Raw genomic sequence first — 22137 nt, 5'->3', positions numbered from 1 at the left:
TACACATTAAAATTAGACCAAAAATTCCAACGTTGAAAATAAGCATATTTTTATAAATCTTCCAAATTGTGTTCTTTCTTTTAATGGCTTACCTTTAAAAAAAATTGTGACTTTTTATCTTCCTTAATTAGTCTCCTTTGTCTCCTTCTCAGTAAAATATTTGGGAAATTATCCTTTAGTCATTATATGTGATAAAACTGTACATAAACTATAGAAAAGCTATACTAAGTTGAATACGATTTTTAGAGTTCTGTATAATAAACTACCCAGGTAGGCTACAGTCCATGGGGGTCACAAAGAGTCAGACATGACTTGCAATGAAAGAGCAGCTGCAAAAATTGTCCACTACAGTCCTACTTAACTGTAGAATACAATCTATTGCAATAGTGATTCTTGGGATTTTTCTTCTTTCAGTCTTGAAAAACATCTCTATTAAATTCCTCTTCTGCTTATGACCAAGATAAAGTAATAGCACCCAAATTTGCACTCCCAGTTCAACTAAAAATCTATGCAATATATAAACAACACTTCAAAGCATTGGAGATTAAGCAACTACTTGCAGTACTTCCTGCAAGGTGGTTCACAAACAAAATGAGCCCTATAACTGCTACAGTACACTGTCTGGAGAGAATTTCCAGACTGTGTCACAGTAGGGTGAAACCCAGGCAAAGGATGATCCCTCAGTGATTTGAGAAGTGGGTGTTGAAAGTCCGAGGATGACAAGAGGGTAGATTAAAGAAAGGCAGAAACCTGAGAGGAGAAAGCTGCATGGAGCAAGCAATCTAGGGATGTGCCGATGGCCCCCCTTGAGCTGAGTACTGATCGGTTTTCATGGTGAAGAAACTACCTGAGACCAAGAGAACAACCATCTAAAATAAACAGAGAAACAACCCTCAGTGCTCACATGATGCCAAGAGTGGTTTCTATTCCCACAGAGTGGGAAAGCTCATAATTCACAGGTCATTGGGTAGACTCCTTGAAAGGAATTTGTCCCTGAATTGGGGGAAATTTAGACCCAAACTAAAATTATTTCGGTCCTGCCTAACAAAACTTAAAAATCAAGATAGGAAAATATCATATTTTCAGGTAACTTAACTGTAACAAATAAAGTTCAGCACTATTTATAGGAATGAGTGTGTGTGTGGTTAGTCAGTCATGTCCAACTCTTTGACCCCATAGACTGTAGCCCACCAGGCTCTTCTGTCCATGGTTGTAGATGCATACAAACACAAGAAGATACTCAGTTAAAAATTACTAGGTATGCAAACAAGCAGGAAAATATGACCCACGATAAGGAAAAAAATCAATCAAAATTAATCCCCGCAAAATTGATTGTAACAATAATTAGTAATAGGACTACTGAAACAGTTACTATGACTGTACAATGTGTAAGAAGCTTCAGAAAAAGAGAGCATTTTATAAAACATAGAAATATCAAAGATGCAAATTGAATTCTAGAGATGAAACCTGTTAGGATATCTGATACACAGTGCAATGGATAAGTTTAATGACAGATCAGACATTTCAGAATAAAAGATCAATGGGCTTGAAGATATGGTCATGGAAATAAAAAATAATGTTGTGTTGTGGACTCTGTATATGACAATAATGACAATGGTCAATGAAGGAAAAATGACAGAACACTGTTGTCAGGTTTTTATATTAGGTATGAAGTGGCATGATGGAATTTCAAAGTAGATTATCATGAGTTAAAATGCACAATATAAACAAAAACACCAAAACAAAGGGGACAAAGTAAAATAAAATACACTAAATTAATCCAGAATAATGCATTACAGTGGAAGTAAGTGGAGTAGGAAAAAACAGGACAAATACAAAACAAATAGCAAATGACGGATTTAGATCCAATCATGGTAATGATCCTGTTAAATGATATAAACTATTTAATAGGCAGTGATTGTCAAAGGACCTATGAATCACAACACTCCAGGCCTCCATGTCCATCACCAACTCCCTGAGTTCACTCAAACTCATGTCCATAGAATCGGTGATGCCATCCAGCCATCTCATTCTCTGTCCTCCCCTTCTCCTCCTGCCCCCAATCCCTCTCAGCATCAGAGTGTTGACTCCTTTTCCAGGGAGTCAACTCATCCAATGAGGTGGCCACAGTATTGGAGTTTCAGCTTTAGCATCAATCCTTCCAATGAACACCCAGGATTGATCTCATTTAGAATGGTCTGGTTGGATCTCCTTACAGTCCAAGGGACTCTAGAGTCTTCTCCAGCACCACAGTTCAAAAGCATCAATTCTTCGGCGATCAGCTTTCTTCACAGTCCAACTCTCACATCTATACATGACCACGGGAAAAACTATAGCCTTGACTAGATGGACCTTTGTTGGCAAAGTAATGTCTCTGCTTTTTAATATGCTATCTAGGTTGGTCATAACTTTCCTTCCAAGGAGTAAGCGTCTTTTAATTTCACGGCTGCAATCAGCATCCGCAGTGATTTTGGAGCCCAAAAAAATAAAGTCTGACACTGTTTCCCCATCTATTTCCCATGAAGTGATGGGACCAGATTCCATGATCTTCGTTTTCTGAATGTTGAGCTTCAAGCCAACCTTTTCACTCTCCCCTTTCACTTTCATCAAGAGGCTTTTGAGTTCCTCTTCACCTTGTGCCATAAGGGTGGGCTAGTGCCCTACTACGGAGAAGGCAATGGCAAGCCACTCCAGTACTCTTGCCCGAGAATCCCAGGGATGGGGGAGCCTGGTGGGCTACAGTCCGTGGGGTCGCTAAGGGTCGGACACGACTGAGCAAATTCACTTTCACTTTTCACTTTCACACATTGGAGAAGGAAATGGCAACCCACTCCAGTGTTCTTGCCTGGAGAATCCCAGGGATGGGGGAGCCTGGTGGGCTTCCGTCTATGGAGTCACACAGAGTCGGACACGACTGAAGTGACTTAGCAGCAGCAGCAGTGCCCTACTAAACACTAACACAGAGCTGTCAATCAAATGAGGATACAGGCCCACTGAAACTGAATGTGTGAAATTTTATGTGAGATTTCTGAAATTTTAAAGAAGGCATTATAATTCAATGTTTTAGTAAAATGCAGAATTTGACCATTTGTCATTTTATGATTTGTCTAGGGTAATCTACCCTCTGAATAATTTATATACCAGAAGATATCCTCCAATATTGCCTCCAAATGGCAGGCTCAAGTCTTATATAGGAACGAATAACCCAAAACACAGTTTCTTATTGGGACTCAGAAGGTCCTAGTTGGAGGTAAGTGTATTTGTATAACATTGTAATGAAGCACAGATAAGATGTTTCACTGCCTGAGTTTGAATCCCACCCAATTTCATTACCTATTTTTTTTTTTCATGATCTTTGGTAAATTTTTCAATCTCACTGTGTTCATGTTCCTCATTTGTTATGAGGAGAAACTGACAATACCCAACTTCATGCCTTGAAGTGAATTAATAAACTGTAAGTGTTTACACAAAAGTGTGGTCCAACATAGATACTATAAAAGTGCCAGCTTTTTTTCCTCCCTTTTGGCCACTTGGAAGTTTAGCCATTTTGAAACAACGAATTAGGTTAATTCCATGACTATATCCGGTACACAGTTTGAATTCAGTGTGTATCAAACCTGTGGATAAGGAACAGTCTCTATTTTAAAAGACAGTGTCCAAGCCAGGGATCTTCTTGCCATATGTTTTGAAGGTCTGTAAGAGAACTAGAGTCAGCTTGCCTTCCTGGAGGTTGTTACTGACCATTACCTAGTGTGCTGAGTATGAGAAGACAAAAGGAAGGAGCTCTCTGATAGTCCATCTTATTTTCTAGAATCACAGAATAATTAAAATGCTTTGTTATCTTTTTTCTTATACCACAAACATTGCTAGCACAGCAGAATGCCTTGTTGAAACAACTCTCACAGCAGGAGCAAAAAGCTCACATATTCAAGAGACAGATTCAGGGACTTTCAATCTGTCCTTACAATAGAGTCTGTGAGTTTATGTCCCATTCCATTCCCCCTAAAGCAAGTTAATTAAAGATCTGTGAAAAAAATAAATTGTTGCCAGAAAGAAACACTGCCTCCTGAGGCTTTAGGCTTGGTCACAGGAGAAGAACTCCAATCAAAGAATTTTGAACAAGTCTCAAAATTAAATCTTGGGAAAATTCTACCTCAGTTCTTTCAGTGAATGTCAGACAGGTGGCAAATGCTGAGTCTCTCCAGAAACTACAAGAAACCTCGCAGTCAAGATACCAGGCTTTTCAAGATGCCTAGAAGATTCTGCACTTCAGAACACAATCCAGGTCTTTGCCTCTGAAAAGTGGGGGCCATAACTTGATGGAAAACATCATTCATTCCAGTGCATACAGCACTACAAATTGAAGGGAATGAGAGATGGAATACACAGTCCTTCCCTTCAAGTTGCTCATAGTTTAGTATCACAATAAATATATTTTAAATAATGGGCACATGAATGAATGAAAAAATGTTACATGTGATCAAATTACTACATATAAGTGTCCAATTTTATTTTAAAATATGCTGATAGTACAATGTATGTTGGAGGACTTAAGGTAAAACCATTAAGATAATACATGGAAAGGGCTTTTGTGCAGTGGCCTGTATACAGTAACCACTAGGTAAATTTTTTATATTTTTTATTATGGAGGTAATGTTCTAACATTAGTATTATGTATATTCCTCCTTTAGCCATAAGTGTTGAACTCTGTGCTATAGTATTTAAATGTGAATAATTAAAATGATTTTTTAATCTTTTTTCTTATACCATAAACATCTCTAGCACAGCAAAAATCTGTGCTAAAGTTTTCACTGTAATTTTGGCTCAAGACTAAATAACTTAGATGAATTGTGCTTGATTCAATTTTTTTCTGTTATCTTTTCTGATACCTAAAATAAAGGTAGCTCTATTTTAATATAAAATTTTGCTTTGAAAAAATAAAAGAAATATCAACATTAAGTAAAATGTTAATGAAAAAAGTAGAATCTAAAATGATTTTGATGTGTATAAATTTGTAGTATTCTATTGCAAAAATTAGAAGGTCCAGTGTAAGAACTGTTTTCACTTGTGTTGCATAAATGTGCAGAGAATACTTTTTTTTCTGTCTCTGCAGAAACTCTCTCCATCTCTACTTTACTGGACTCCATCTGAAGACTATTTTGTCTCCTGGCTTCAGTTTGTGTTCAGCCAATAGGAAGCTTGAACAGGAAGTCAGGATGGTTAATCAACCCCTGACTACTTCTTTGTAAGGTTGCCTCAAGATGGTTGGATCTCTGGATTGAAGGTCATGTGTCGTCTCAAGCTGACCCTGTTTCTAGCAATATCTCCTACTGAGTTTAAGTATACACAACTCCCTCTCCCTACCATTGCAGGTCAAAGAGGTAACAATAGCTGCTGTAGTTCACTCCATGATGCTGTACTGTCTCTTTCGTTTTCCTTACATTCTGCTCACAATTTAGAAATAGTCCCCTTTTTAAGCTCTCTGTGAATTATCCTAATTTAAGTGTACCATATGTTTCATGATGAAATCCTAATAAAAACAGGCAGTACAAAAATAAGAAAAATGATTGACTTTTTACATTCAAAAATTTGTCTTTGAAAAAGGAGAAAAGCTGTACTTTTAAATTTTAGGAGGAGACAGCATAGAGTTAAGAAAACCATCTTTTATTTATAGCCAAATTCTGATTTGGTCATCTATTAGTTGCTTTTTTTTTAACTTTATTTTCCTAAAACAATGTTCTTACTTATAAAATGGGAATGGTCATTAATGGTGAATGGTCATTTGTATTTTTCTCATATTACTGAGGCTAGGATTGTATGAAAACACGTAAAGTGTTTAGCACAGAGCCTTGTACTTGGTAATCTTCCAATGGGTGTAGTGCCTACTTTTATTATTTGTATCTAATAAAATTACAAACAAGTTAATACTTTAGGGCTTAAATTACTTTCTTTTCTACTGCCATAAAAATTTAAATAGAAAAATCCGTGTGAATATTTTGAAATATTTTTTCATTGTAACTCTATTATAAAATAAACTGTACTTTGAGTCATTGTACTGGAAATATTTGGTTTTTGACTGTCTAAATGCAACCCATAATTTATAGCTTTCTACTATCTTCAAACAGTGTTATCAGGCAGAGTCAGAATAGTTCAAACTAGTAGAGCTAGATCATAAATAAATGAAACATTTACCAAACTTCTCTACAAAAATGCTATTCTAAACTAGCATTATTTGTTGTATACTCATGGATAGTAAATTTTCCTGGGCAGTTACTCAGAAACTGCATAAAACAGGTAATAGGGAACACAGGGGTTAAGATTCAAGATTCATAACAAGAAAGACTTCAATTTTTAAATGTTAAAATACTATACTAGCATAGGTGAATTGTTTTGAAAGGAAGCTTTTATAATTAAGCTTAACCAAAACCAAATTAATAGCTATTATAGAAATAAAAATCTGTAAGTATTATTAAAATATATCTTCTCATCTCTCAGTTGCATATGTTTTCAGCTTTATGGTCTTTATAAAACATGTTAGGTAATATCAGCCTCACATTGGCATTAAACCCTCCCTTTGTCTTTTCCCGTCAATCTACAACCAGTGAAACACCCACTATTCAATGAAGGATCCTCTACCCAACATACCAGGAAGGAGAGAGTTCCACACATTTGCATATCTAAGCTGGAACACATTTAGATATACTGGAACACATAGGGAGGTAAAGCCTGGAGAACAGCTGAGGCAATCCTGGTCCCAAACCACAGAAGTAGCACTTGCAGCCACAGAGAACCTAGTCACAGAGGTGACAGGGCTTATGAATCCACCCCCAGATGTGACAGAGGCACTCACCATCCTGGTGCCCCAGCAGAGACGCCAGCAACAGCAGTGATACTCGCAGCAGAAAGGCACCAGCAACCTCAAAGGCACAAGGATGAAAAAGGCAATGGGCAATGCTTCTGGCAGAGGTCATGGAGGGTGGAAACTGCCAGTTCTCAGATATAGCTGGAGGCAGGACAGGTAAGAAAAACCAAAAACTAATGCTACACATCACAAACTGAAAAACATAATAAAGGCCTCTAATTACTGATCTGTTGAATTAAAACAAAAAACATCCAAATAAGGAATGTGTTGTCTATTTTAAATGTCCCAGCAGAGGAACAGCTCACAAATCACCACAAAAACCATGGTGATATGGCATCACAAAAGGAAAATTACAAACCTCCAGAAACCAAAATTAGAGTCATGGAATATTTCAGTATAACTCAAACAGCTGCTATAAAGAGACCATCAGGTGTAAGAAAACTCCAAAGGGAAGTTTAATGGGTTCAGCAATAAAATTAATGAAAAGAGGGAAGTCTTTACCAAAGATTTATTGAAAGTCTGAAAAAGAACCATGCAGAAATTCTGGAGATGAAAAACTCAATAAGAGATGAAGAATGCATTAGAAAGTACTAGAGTAGGTAATATGGAAGAATTAGTGAGATCAAAGATAAAAATCTAGAAATGAAAGAGGCAGAAGAGAGAGGAATAAAATTTTAAAAACTGAAGGAATTCTGTAAGACCTGTTGATTTCATTAGGAAGGGCAATATAAAGATAATTGGTGTCCCAGAAAAAGAGAGGAAAAAGGGAACAGAGAGTTTCTTTAAATAAATAGTAGCTGAGAGCATCCCAAACCTGGGGAAGGTAACTGGATATATAAGACCCCGAAGCTAAAAGGATAGTTAATTACCTCAACACAAAAAGACGTTCTCCAGGCACATTGTATTAAAACTATCAAAAGTCAGTGGCAAAAAAAGAACTTTAAAGCATCAAAAGAAAATATGATGATAACCTAGAAAGGAACTCTCATTAAACTATCACCAGATTTATCATCAGAAATCCTACTGCTCAGGATATAATAGAATGACACACTCAAAATATTGAAAAATAAAAACTTCCTCCAAGAATACTCTATCCAGAAAAGTTATATTTAAGATATGAAGAAGAAACAAAGGCTTTCCCATACAAACAAAAGCTGATGGAGTCCATCACCACTAGATTTGCCTTATAAAAAATGTTGAAAGGAGCTCTTCTACTTGAAATGAAAAGGCAAAATTAAACACATTTTTAGTAAGATGTTAAATATACAGAATCAGAAAGCCACAACTCTATATTAGACTAGGTTAAATAAATATAGCATAAAGGAGAAAGGAAATATAACTATAGCTTACATGAATTTGGTAGCCAAATTCACAACATAAAATGGGATAATTTGAGATAAAAAAAACATAAAAGGGGAAGAAGAAAAGGATGGAATCCATATGGGTAAATGAAGATAGATGCTAGCATTAGAAAAAAGACCATGTTATTTATGAGACATTTTATACAAAACTCATAGTAACCACAAAACATAACTCTAGAACAGATCCATAAAACATTAAAAAAGAGAAAACTGAGAAAAACATCATAAAAAACTATCAAACTAGGACTTCCCTGGTGGCTCAATGGTAAGGAATTCGCCTGTCAAGGTAGGAGACACAGATTCGATCCCTGATCCAGGAAAATTCCACATGCTGCAGAGCTACTAAGCCCACGTGCCATAATTCCTGAGCCTGTGCCTAAAGCTTGGGAGCCACAACTGCTGAGCCAAGGTGCACCCTAGAGCTCATGCTGCAAGAGAAGCCACCGCGATGAGAAACCCGTGGGCTGCAATGAGGACTGGCCCCCACTCACTGAAACGAGAGCAAGCCTGCACACAGCAACGAAGACCCAGCATAACCACAAATACATAAATAAATAGATAGATAAATAAAATTAACAAAAACAACCAAACTAAAATTGCAGATAGAAATCTGAATAAGAAACAATCAGCATATGAAGAAACCAGAAGGCAAAACACAAAGTTGTAATATAAGTCCTCATCTATCAATAATTACCCTAACTAAATGAATTTAGTTCACCAATCACAAGATACTAAGTGGCTGGATAGATTAGAAATCAAGGCCCAACTACATGCTATATCCAGGAGACTTATCTCAGCCCTAAAACATGGGCTGGAAATGAAGAGACAGAAGATGAGAGTCAAAGAAACTGACAGCCAAAAGAAAGTGCACATAGTTATAGCAGACAAAATATTGCTATAATTCAAACCAAAAAATGGTAACAAGAGAGACAAATATGGATATTATATAAAGCAGACAATTCATCAAGAATACATAACAGTTAACATATATGCACCTAATACAGGAAAACCAAAATATAAAAGTAAAAGATATGAACAGATTTATAAGGAGAAATTGACACCACACAAATAGTAAAAGGGGAGTTTAATAGCCCACTAACATCAATGGATACATCACCTAGACAGAAAGTTAACAAGGAAACAACATCCATAGATAAAACAGATCAAGTGAACTTAGCAGATTGTTATAGACCATTTTACTCCAAAGGCAGCAGAGTACACATACTTCTTAAGGGCACATGAAACATTCTCAAGGATAAAACATAAGCTGAGACACAAAACAAGTCTCGGTAAATTTTAAAACATTAAAAGCATATCAAGCATTTCTCTGAGTACAAAGGTGTGAAACCAGAAATCAACTATAAGATAAGATCAGGAAAAATCAGAACTATTTGGAGACTAAACAACATGTCACTGAACAACTATCAGGTAAATGACAAAATTTTAAAAATGCCTGAAGAGAAATGAAAATATGGCATACCATAGTCAATGGAAAGCAGCAAAAGCAGTGTTAAAAGCTTGTCACAAAACAAGGCCATCTCAAAAAATAAGAAAAACATAAAATAATCTAAACTTATACCTAAAAGAACTAGAAAAGGAAGAAATGAAACCCACAGCAGAAGGAAGGACATGATAATGATCAGAGTGAAAATAAATAAAATAGAGACTGAAAGACAGTTTAAGAGATTGAATAAAACTAAGAGCTGATTGTTTGAAAAGGTAAAATTAACAAATCTTAAGCTAGATTTTCTAAGAAAATTGAAAGTTCAGAAAAATAAAAACAGAAGCAAAAGAGTAGAAATTACAGTGGATGATACAAAGAATTATAATACACAGAATACAAAGAATTAGAATTCTATCGACAGTTATTCACAGCAAATCGGACAATCAAAAGAAATGAATATATTTTTAAAATTACATATTCTTTCAAGACTGAATCATAAAGAAATAGAAAATCTGAACGAAATCATTATTAGTAAAGAGATTAAGAAAAGTAATCCAAAACCACCTCAAAAAGCAAAAAGGTTCAGGATCTGATAACTTCACAAGTGAATTCTACCAAACATTCAGAGAATATTTAATACATATCTTTTATAAACTTTTTTAAAAAAACGGGAAATGAGGGAATGCTTCCTAACTTGTTTTATGAGACCAAAATTATCAAAACCAGAGATACATTGAAAATTATAGGTCAATATCTCTGATGAACATAGATGAAAAAAATCCTCAACAAAATGTTACCAAAGCAAATATAACCATACACTGAAATGATCACACACTATGAACAAATGGAATTTATTCCAGGGATGCAAGCCTGGTTCAACATCGACAAACCAGTCATTATGATATATTACATTAACACAATGAAGGATAAAAAACCATATGATCATCTCAATAGATGCAGAAAAAGAATTTATTAAGATTTAGTTCCCATTTATCTCAAGAATAGATATAGAAGGAATGTACTTCAACATAATAAAAGCCACATATAAACCCAAAGCTAACATCAAAATTAAGAGTGAAAAAAAGAGAAAGCTATTCCGCTAAGATCAGAAACAAGAGAGGGATGACCATTTTTGCACTCTTATTCGTCATAGTATTTGAAGTCCTAGCTAGAGAAATTAGCCAAGAAAAAGAAACAAAATGCATTCAAACTGAAAAGGGAGAAGTAAAGTTGTAATTGTTCACAGATTACATGATTTTATATATGAAAAACTTAAAGAAATCACCATAAAACTATTAAAAATAAGAAACAATACAGTAAAGCTGAAGAATACAAAATCAATTTACAGTATAGTGTTTCTATAAACTAGTAATGAACTACTAGAGATATTAAGAAAACAGTTCCATTCACATTACCTGCCTCCTGAGAAACCTGTATTTAGGTCAAGAAGCAACAGTTAGAACTGAACATGGAACAACTGATTGGTCCAAAATTGGGAAAGGAGTACACCAAGGCTATGTACTGTTACCCTGTTTATTTAACTTACATGCAGAGTATATCATATGAAATGCTGGCCTAGAGGACTCACAAGCTGGAATCAAGATTGCCAGGAGAAATATCAACAACCTCAAATATGCAGATAATACCACTTTCATGGCAGAAAGTGAAGAGGAACTAAAGAGCTTCTTGATGTAGTTGAAAGAGTGGAGTGAAAAAGCTGGCTTAAAGCTCAACGTTCAAAAATAAAGATCAAGGCATAAGGTTCTATCACTTCATAGCAAGCAGATGAGGAAAAAGTGGAAATAGTGTCAGATTTAATTTTCTTGGGTTCCAAAATCAATGTAGATGGTGACTGCAGCCACAAAATTAAAAGATGCTTGCTCCTTGGAAGAATGACAAACCTAGACAGTGTATTAGAAAGCAGAGATATCACTTTGACAACAAAGATCCATAAAGTCAAAACTATGGTTTTTCAAGTAGTCATGTATGGATATGAGAGATGGACCATAAAGAAGGCTGAGTGCTGAAGAACTGATCCTTTCGAATTGTGGTGCAGAAGACTCTTGAGAGTCCCTTGGATTGCAAGGGGATCAAGCCAGTCAATCCTAAAGGACATTAACCCTGAATATTCTTTGGAAAGACTGGTGCTGAACCTGAAGCTCTAATGCTTTGGCCACCTAATGCAAAAATCCGACTCACTGGCAAAGACCCTGATGATGGGAAAGATTGAGGGCAAGAGAAGGGGGCAACCGAGGATGAGATGTTTGGATGGCATCCCTGATTCAATTGACACGAGTTTGAGGAAACTCAGGGAGATAGTGAAGGACAAGGAAGCCTGTGTGCTGCAGTTCACGGGGTCGCAAAGAGTTAGACATGACTTAGCGAATGAACGACAACAAAAGGAAATGAATAACTTGTGCACTGAAAGCTATAAGATACTGTTCAAGGAAATTAAAGAAGAAACAACAACATGTAAAGATATTCCATGCTCATGGACTTAAAGAATTAACATTGTCAAAATGTCTATTTTACCTAAAGTAGTCTACAGATTCAGTGCAAAACCTGTCAAAATTCCAGTGAAGATTTTCACAGAAATACAGCTAACTGCCTTAACATTCACATGGAACCACAAAAGACTCCAAATAGCCAAAACAATGCTGAGAGAAAACAAACCAAAAAAACCTGGAGGTATCATACTTCATGATTTCAAGATACTCTCCAAAGCTATGGTAATCAAAACAGCATGGTATGAGCAAAACATAGACACACAAATTAATAGAACAGAATTGAGGGCCCAGAAATAAACTCACACATTTATGAACAATTAATTTAAATCATGGGAGTAACGAGCATACAATGAAGAAGTAGTTTTCATTGAAGTAACCAAGAAATGTTGCTGGAAAAACTGAACAGAGGTATGCAAAGGAATCAAACTAGGACACTCTTACAACCACACACAAAAATTCTCCTCAAAATGGGTAAATGACTTGAATGTAACACCTGAATCCATAAAACTCCTAGAGGAAAACATAGGTCATATGCTCTTTGATATCAGTCTTAACATCTTTCTGGATATGTATCCACAGGCAAGGGAATCCAAAGAAAATAAAATAAAAAGGGACTATATCAAACTAAAAAGCTTCTGCACAGCAAAAGAGACCATTAACAAAAAGAAAAGACAACCTACTGAATGGGAGAAGAAATTGCACATCATACAGCTGATAAGAGATTAATACCCAAAATACATAAAAGCTGCATACAACTCAGTAATACCCCAGTAACAACAGAAAATAAATTTGATTAAAAAGTGGGTAAAGGAGCTGAATAGACATTTCCACCCAACCCTCCCAAAATACAGATGGCCAACAGGCACATGACAAGATATTTAATATAACTAATTATAAGTGAAATGAAAAGGAAAACCACAATGAGATATCTCTTCAGGCCTGTTAAAAATGGCTATTATCAAAAAGACAAGAAATTACAATTGTTAGAGAGGATGTAGAGAAAAGGGTATCTTCGTACACTGTTGGAAGGAAGTAAATTGGTGTAGCCTGTATGGAAAATAGTAAGGAGATTCCTTTAAACATTAAAAAATAGAACTACTCTATGATTCGGATATTCTACTTTAGAGTATTTATTAGAAAAATATGAAAACACTTATTCAAAAATATATGCACCCCTATGTTCATTGAAGCATTACTTACAATAGCCAAGATATGGAAACAACCTAAGGACCCATCAACAGATGAATGAAGAAAATATCATATGTATAATGAAATACTACCCAACCATAAAAAAAATGAAATTTTATCATTTGCTACAACATGGACGGACATTGTGAATATTACACGAAGTGAAATAAATCAGACGGAAAAACTTCAGTACTGCATGATTTCACTCATATGTGGTATATAAAAACAAACTAAATGAACAAACAAACCAAATCAAAGACAAACACATAGGTACAGAGAATAGAATAGAGAATACCAGAGTGAGTGGGGTGTGGGAAAAAGATGAAATAGTAACAACTGGATGTTGACAGATAGAAACTAATCTTTTGGTGGTGAGCAAGCCGTAGTATACACAGAAGTCAAAATGTAATGCTGTACACTCAAAGCACAGAATGTTAAAAACCGATGTTATCTCATTAGAAAAGAATATTTGGTGGTTTAGTTGCTAAGTTGTGTCCGACTCTTGCAACTGCATGGACTGTAGCCTGCCAGGTTCCTCTGTCCATGGGATTCTCCAGGCAAGAATACTGGAGTGGGTTGCCATTTCCTTCTCCAGGGGATCTTCCTGACCCAGGAATCAAACCCAGAAACCTTCTGCATTGGAGACAGATTCTTTGCCGACTGAGCTACAAGGGAGTATTAAACTGAAGCATACATATTTCACCTTTTATACATATCTTAAATTATCTATATCAAAATCTTCCAAATCATTTAACATAATTCCTTACTGTTTTCCACATTTCAAGAGCAACATATACTTACTGCAGAAAGCTTAAAAATTAGAGAAGTATAAACAATAATCCATAAGCTCATGATAAAGAAGCAAACAATATATTGGCTTATTTACAACTCATTATTTTCTGTAAGCAAGCTAGATTTTAGATTTACAAAAATATTGTATTTTATTGCTGAAATTAATATAGGGAATTAGAGAAACTCTTCAAAAATAAACATCATGCAACAAATATTTTTCATGACATTACAAATACCTTGAAAATGCCAGTTTAGTAGTATAATAATCCTTTATAAATGTGCACAATTTATTTAACACTCTCCTACTTTGTACACTGAGGTTTTTTGTCAGTTTTTCTCTATTTTAACTGTGTAATTCTTATAAAAAAATTTTATACTTATCAAATTACCTCCCACATATTTTAGAGAGAAAACCTCACTTAGAGAGTGTGAACCCACTTAGCCTTTTAAGATATACTACCTTATTATTTTTTTAATGTCTACAGATTCTGACATGTAATAGGAGGAAGCATTCTTTCCTTTTAATTTTGCCTGTTTAACAGATAAAATATTATACCTTATTGATTTATTTTCAGTCTTTTTTATATTGAAAATTTTTATCATTTTCTCAATTCAGTGTGATATTCTCCAGGTTGTGCAGCTATTTCTTTGGAAGTTTTCTGTTTTTTAATACTGATAACACCAACAAAAAGACAGACAAGTCACACGTTATGTTTTACAGACATGAGAGATCTGTGGAAGCTAAGAAGACTAGATGAAGTAAAATTCCACAGAGGGGATAATCATTCAGAAGTGATTGATGGATAAGCAGCTGCTTTTTTTTTTAGAAAGAATGCATTTGACAATTTTGTGCATAAACTTAGGATCTGACAGTGAACTGTTAAGTATAGAAAGAAAAACCTGCAAGGTTTTTAACTTATGTAAGGATCCAGATGACAAAATGTGGGGACTATGACGACTGATACATAATCCTGGTTTCCTCTGCACAGTCCTGGCTGAACTGTTAGACTAAGTGCCAAGTGTAAGGATTTAGAAGGAAAGCTGTGAAAAGGAAAGCAAAATCTTCCTGAGATTTTCACTGCTTAGGAAGACCTACCCCTGTCAAAAGTAATTTGGATGTAAGCAGAAGCAAAACAGGCCCGAGTGTAAGATACTGAAATAGTGGTAAATTCACACTACAATCTACAGCCAATAGTGTGTAGGAGCTCTGAATCAGGGTTCAGATGGAAGTTCAAGTCCAGTGTCAGAAGGTCACTCCTGTAGGATAGAGAAACCAACAGAGATTTTGACTTTGGTGTGTTCTAGCATGATAAGGTCAGGATGGAGGGAATTTATCTCAAGACATTCACTAAGTTGTGAAACATTTCTGGGTAAATGCTAAATACGAAACCCCTAAAGAACTAAATCCTTTCAGCATTTCAGTATAGCAAAAAACCCATGAAATGCTCAACTGAAAGTCTTCAAGGATTACAGGACTATGGTATAATAGTGGTGAACCACAAGTCATCATGCTTATTTAACTTATATGCAGAGTGCATCATGAGAAACGCTGGGCTGGAAGAAGCACAGGCTGGAATCAAGATTGCTGGGAGAAATATCAATAACCTCAGATATGCAGATGACACCACCCTTATGGCAGAAAGTGAAGAGGAACTAGCCTCTTGATGAAAGTGAAAGAGGAGAATCAAAAAGTTGTCGTAAAGTTCCACATTCAGAAAACGAAGATCATGGCATCTGGACCCATCACTTCATGGGAAATAGAAGGGGAAACAGTGGAAACAGTGTCAGACTTTATTTTCTTGGGCTCCAAAATCACTGCAGATGGTGACTGCAGCCATGAAATTAAAAGACACTTACTCCTTGGCAGGAAATTTATGACCAACCTAGATAGCATATTAAAAAGCAGAGACATTACTTTGCCAACAAAGGTCCATCTAGTCAAGGCTTTGGTTTTTCCAGTGGTCATGTATGGATGTGAGAGTTGGACTGTGAAGAAAGCTGAGCGCCAAAGAATTAATGCTTTTGAACTATGGTGTTGCAGAAGACTCGAGAGTCCCTTGGACTGGAAGGAGATCCAACCAGTCCATCCTAAAGCAGATCAGTCCTGGGTGTTCATTGGAAGGACTGATGCTAAAGCTGAAACTCCAGTACTTTGGCCACCTCATGCAAAGAGTTGACTCATTGGAAAAGACCCTGATGCTCGGAGGGGTTGGCGGCAGGAGGAGAAGGGGACGACAGAGGATGAGATGGCTGGATGGCATCACCGACTCAATGGACATGGGTTTGGGTGGACTCTGGGAGTTGGTAATGGATAGGGAGGCCTGGCGTGCTGAGGTTCATGGGGTCGCAAAGAGTCAGATATGACTGAGTGACTGAATTGAATTGACAGGATCATAGAAAAAGCAAAGGAATTCCAGGAAAACATCTACTTCTGCTCCATTGACTGTGCTAAAGCCTTTGACTGTGTGGATCACAATAAACTCTGGAAAATTCTTGAAGATATGTCAATACTAGACCACCGTATCTGTCTCCTGAGAAACCTGTATGCAGGTCAAGAAGCAACAGTTAAAACCTTATATGGAAAAACTGACTGATTCAAAATTGGGAAAGAAGTATGACAAGGCTGTATATTATCACCCTATTTATTTAACTTATATACAGAGTACATCATGCGAAAAAGCCAGGCTGGATGAATCACAAGCTGAAATCAAAATTTCTGGGAGAAATAACAACCTCAGAAATGGAGTTGATACCACTCTAATGGCAGAAAGTGAGGAGGAACTAACGCGCCTCCAATGAGGGTGAGAAAGGAGAATTAAAAAGCTAGCTTAAAACTCAACATTCAAAGCAATGAAGATCATGGCACCTTGTCGCATCACTTCACGGCAAATAGAGTGGAAAAAGTGGAAGCAGTGACTGATTTTCTTTAAGTTTCTCGGGCTCCACAATCACTTCAGGCAGCGACTGCAGCCACAAAATTAAAAGACCCTTGCTCCTTATAAAGAAAGCTATGAAAAACATAGCGTATTAAAAAACAGGGACATCACTTTGCTGACAAAGGTCCATCAAGTCAAAGCTATGGTTCTTCCAGTAGCCATGCATGGATGTGAGAGTTGGGTCATAAATTAGGCTGAGTGCCAAAGAATTGCTGCCTTTGAATTGTACTGGAGAAGACTCTCGAGAGTCCCTTGGGCTGCAAAGAGATCAAACCAGTCAATCCTAAAGGAAAACAACCCTGAATATTCGTTGGAAAGACTGATGCTAAAGCTGAGAATCCACACTTTGGCCACCTGAAGTGAAGAGCGGACTCATTGGAAAATACTCTGATGCTAGGTAAGATGGAAAACAAAGGAGAAGAGGGCAGCAGAGAATGAGACGATAAGAGAGCGTCACTGACTCAATGGACATGAATTTGAGCAAACTCTGGGAGGCAATGGAAGACAGGAATGCCTGGCGTGTTGCAGCTCATGAGATTACAGAGTATGACATGGCTTAGCTACTGAACAACAAACCAATATTTCTTTCATATACATGCATTCATGCTAAATCACTTCAGGGGTGTCTGACTGTTTGTGAAGTTATGGACCATAGCCCACCAGGCTCCTTTGTCCGTGGGATTCTCCAGACATTAATACTGGACTATAGTGGCATGTCCTCCTCCAAGGGATTTTCCTGACTCAGGAATCACACCCACGTCTCTTATGTTTCCTGTATTGGCAGGTAGGTTCTTCACAACTAGAAGCCCTCTTTCTATACAGTATTTATTAAAATGAAAGTCACTCAGTTGTGTCAGACTGTTTGGGACCCCATAAACTATACGGTCCATGGAATTCTCCAGGCCAGAATACTGAGGTGGGTAGCCATTTCTTCTCCAGGGAATCATCCCAAGCCAGGCATTGAACCCAGGTCTCCCTCACTGTGGGCAGATTCTTTACCAGCTGAGCCACCAGGGAAGCCCAGTGTCTACCAAATTATATATTAAAAAAACTAAGAAAAGGGTGAATTTTATGGTCTGTAAATTCTGTATCAATAAAATTTAAATAAATACAAATGTATGAAGAGTAATCATTATATGATCAATAATCTAGAGAATAGACAATCAAAATTATAAGGTATTTAAAACCAATTATGGTTAATATAGTAAATGAAATAACTGAAATTAGCAAATCAGTGGATGCTTTTAATAGCAGATTGTTTATAGCATGACATGGTACTGATGGAGTAGAAGACAAATCAGTAAAAGATGTCCAAATTGAGACATAGAATCCAAAAAGAAGAAAAAGTTAGAAAAGACCATGAATGACTAAGACCACTGGCCATGTGGTAATATTTAGGTAATTATAGCTCCCTTAAAGTCCCATCCCAGAGAATTGTTGCTATTTTACCTTCCTAGCAGCTCCCTCAGAGAAGGCAATGGCACCCCACTCCAGTACTCTTGCCTGGAAAATCCCATGGATGGAGGAGCCTGGTAGGCTGCAATCCATGGGGTCGCTAAGAGTCGGACATGACTGGGCGACTTCACTTTCACTTTTCACTTTCATGCATTGGAGAAGGAAATGGCAACCCACTCCAATGTTCTTGCCTGGAGAGTCCCAGGGACTGGGGGAGCCTGGTGGGCTTCTGTCTATGGGGTCGCACAGAGTCTGACACGACTGAAGCGACTTAGCAGCAACAGGAGCAACTGCTCCCTGGAAAAACCTTCTTATCAATTCAGTTCAGTTAGGTTCAGTCAGTCATGTCCGACTCTTTGCAACCCCATGGACTGCCGCACACCAGGCCTCCCTGTCCATCACCAACTCCCAGAGTTTACTCAAACTCATGTCCATTGATTCAGTGATGCCATCCAACCCTCTCATCCTCTGTTGTCCCCTTCTCCTCCTTCCTTCAAGCTTTCCCTGCATCAGGGTTTTTTCGAATGAGTCAGCTCTTCACATCAGGCAGCCAAAGTACTGGAGTTTCAGCTTCAGCAGTAGTCCTTCCAATGACTATTTAGGACTGATTTCCTTTAGGATGTACTGGTTGGATCTCCTCCTCCAAGGGACTCTCAAGAGTCTTCTCCAACACCACAGTTCAAAAGCAGCAATTTTTTGGTGCTCAGCTTTCTTTATAGTCCAACTCTCACATCCAGAGTTTGTGTTTATTTTACCTGACTCAGCTCACTGAGTGGAAACAGCAATATCCCTAGGGTATATGACCAAAACAACCAGAAACAATTGCTCAACACTCCCAGGTGGCCCTAGTGTTAAAGAACCCACCTGCCAATGCAAGAGACATAAGAGATGCTGTTTCAGTTCCTAGGTCAGAAAGATCCCTGGAGGAGGGCATGGCAACTCACTCCAGTATTCTTGCCTGGAGAATCATTATTAATATATCATATTAATAAAAGAAGACAAAAACAGCATGATAATCTCAATGGATCCTTATTTGAAGCATTTGGCAAAAGACTAATATCTTTTCATGAAAAGAAAGACACAAACTAGAAATTCAAGAGAACTTCTTTAACTCAGTAAAGTCTCCTATGAAAAACCCCAGGTATAAGACTAACTATTTTCCTCCTTTTATCAGGAACAAGAGAAGGGTGAATATTCTCATCACTCTCATTCATCTTAGTACTGGGGGTTCTAGCCAAAACAGGTAGGGAATTAAGATAAAGAAAAGGAATTCATTAAATAAATATTAGAAAATGGAATCTAGTGAAAAATCACCAGTGGAGTTTATCAGAAACAGAAGGTAGATAGAATCAGTGTATTTCATCTGATTAAAAATGGAAAATATCTTATGTTCCCTGAATGATGCAGAAAACTGTACCTGATAAAATGACCCATTTATTATTTTTACTGTAGCAAAGTGAATGCCAAGGTATAATTTCAGTTCTCTGAAGCATACATACAAAGCATTTCTTTTTATAAAATGCAGTGACATAAAATAATAAACATAGAAGTGCAAGCAAATTTCAAGCCTCTACTTGTGTCATGACTGTTAGTACTTTACTGACTGAAACTTTCTCTAGTATCTTGTCCAGAAAATATTTACTTTCCTTTTATAAAACCTAAGTGTCCTTCAAAGTAGTTTTAAAACTGGTAGGGACAAAGGCACAGAAGAAAAACAAATAAATAAAAAACACAAACAACCTACAGGTCTGGCCTTCTACTATTTCCTTTAACATAACAAATCTTGACATTTAAAAATAGGTTTAAAAATAAGAATAATCTGAAAACATTGTTATTCTGTTCTAGCATGATCTGTGGAATACTTCTTCCATTATGCAGTTTCAGAGATGTCTCAGTATTCTGATATAAACATTTTTTATTATAGCCTTATAATTCTTTCAGTATGTGGTATATTAATTTCTGCCTTAAACTTTTAAAATATATGCTTGACTATTTTTACAAGAAACTTCAGAAACTCAAGTTATTTTGAAACAAATTAAATAAATACTTTAAATGATTCAAGAATAATTAAAATCTTTGTAATTTTTAGTGTACTATCTTAGAACAGGTTGTTGAATCTCTTATTAAATAGATATTCATTTTTTGATTTCATAAAGCTATTCCTACATATTTATATTTTGTTACTAACTTTTGTTAATACAGTATTTTTCTTCTATTTTCTAAATTGCTGTTGAGGGTGCATAGTAAGTATATGTATTCTCTATTTTTATTAATACAGGCTAACTTATGAGACAAAGGCCAAAGCCTTTGACAGTGTGGATCACAATAAACTGTGGAAAATTCTGAAAGAGATGGGTATACCAGACCACCTGACCTGCCTCTTGAGAAACCTATATGTAGGTCAGGAAGCAACAGTTAAAACTGGACATGGAGCAACAGACTGGTCCAAATAGGAAAAGGAGTACGTCAAGGCTGTCTTTTGTCATCCTGTTTATTTAACTTATATGCAGAGTACATAATGATGAACACAGGGCTGGAGGAAGCACAAGCTGGAATCAACATTGCTGGGAGAAATATCAATAACCTCAGATATGCAGATGACACCACCCATATGGCAGAAAATGAAGAGGAACTCAAAAACCTCTTGATGAAAGTGAAAGAGAACAGTGAAAAAGCTGACTTAAAACTCAACATTCAGAAAACAAAGATCATGGCATCTGGTCTCATCACTTCATGGGAAATAGATGGGGAAACAGTGGAAACAGTGTCAGACTTTATTTTTGGGGGCTCCAAAATCACTGCAGATGGTGATTGCAGCCATGAAATTAAAAGACCCTTACTCCTTGGAAGGAAAGTCATGACCAACCTAGATAGTATATTAAAAAGCAGAGACATTACTTTGCCAATCAAGGTCCGTCTAGTCAAGGCTGTGGTTTTTCCCGTGGTCATGTATGGATGTGAGAGTTGGACTGTGAAGAAAGCTGATCGCCGAAGAATTGGTGCTTTTGAACTGTGGTGTTGGAGAAGACTCTTGAGAGTCCCTTGGACTTCAAGGAGATCCAACAAGTCCATTCTAAAGGAGATCAGTCCTGGGTATTCATTGGAAGGACTGATGCTCTAGCTGAAACTCCAATACTATGGCCACCTCATGAGAAGAGTTGACTCACTGGAAAAGACTCTGATGCTGGGAGGTATTGGGGGCAGGAGGAGAAGGGGATGACAGAATGAGATGGCTGGATGGCATCACCGACTCCATGGACATGGTTTTGGGTGAACTCCGGGAGTTGATGATGGACAGGGAGGCCTCGCGTGCTGTGATTCATGGAGTCTCAAAGAGTCAGACACGACTAAGCGACTGAACTGACTGAACTGAACTTATGAGACTCTCTTATTGGCTCTAACTTTTCTCAGTTGATTAATTTAGACTATTGTTCATCTCATAAAATAACCCTCAAATAATGATAACAAATGTCATACTTGTGTGCCATGTTTTAATTAATTATAGCATCTGAAAAAATTTTTTTTTCAAAAATTTGAAGAAATTTTATGCCATGGTTTACCCCTCTGGGATAATAGATAATTTGGGCAAAAA

This window comes from Moschus berezovskii, chromosome 3 (genome assembly GCF_049115385.1).
Source record: "Moschus berezovskii isolate FMDL1 chromosome 3, NW_MosBer_1.0, whole genome shotgun sequence".
Lineage (NCBI taxonomy): Eukaryota > Metazoa > Chordata > Mammalia > Artiodactyla > Moschidae > Moschus > Moschus berezovskii.
This window is presented reverse-complemented; position numbering follows the sequence as displayed.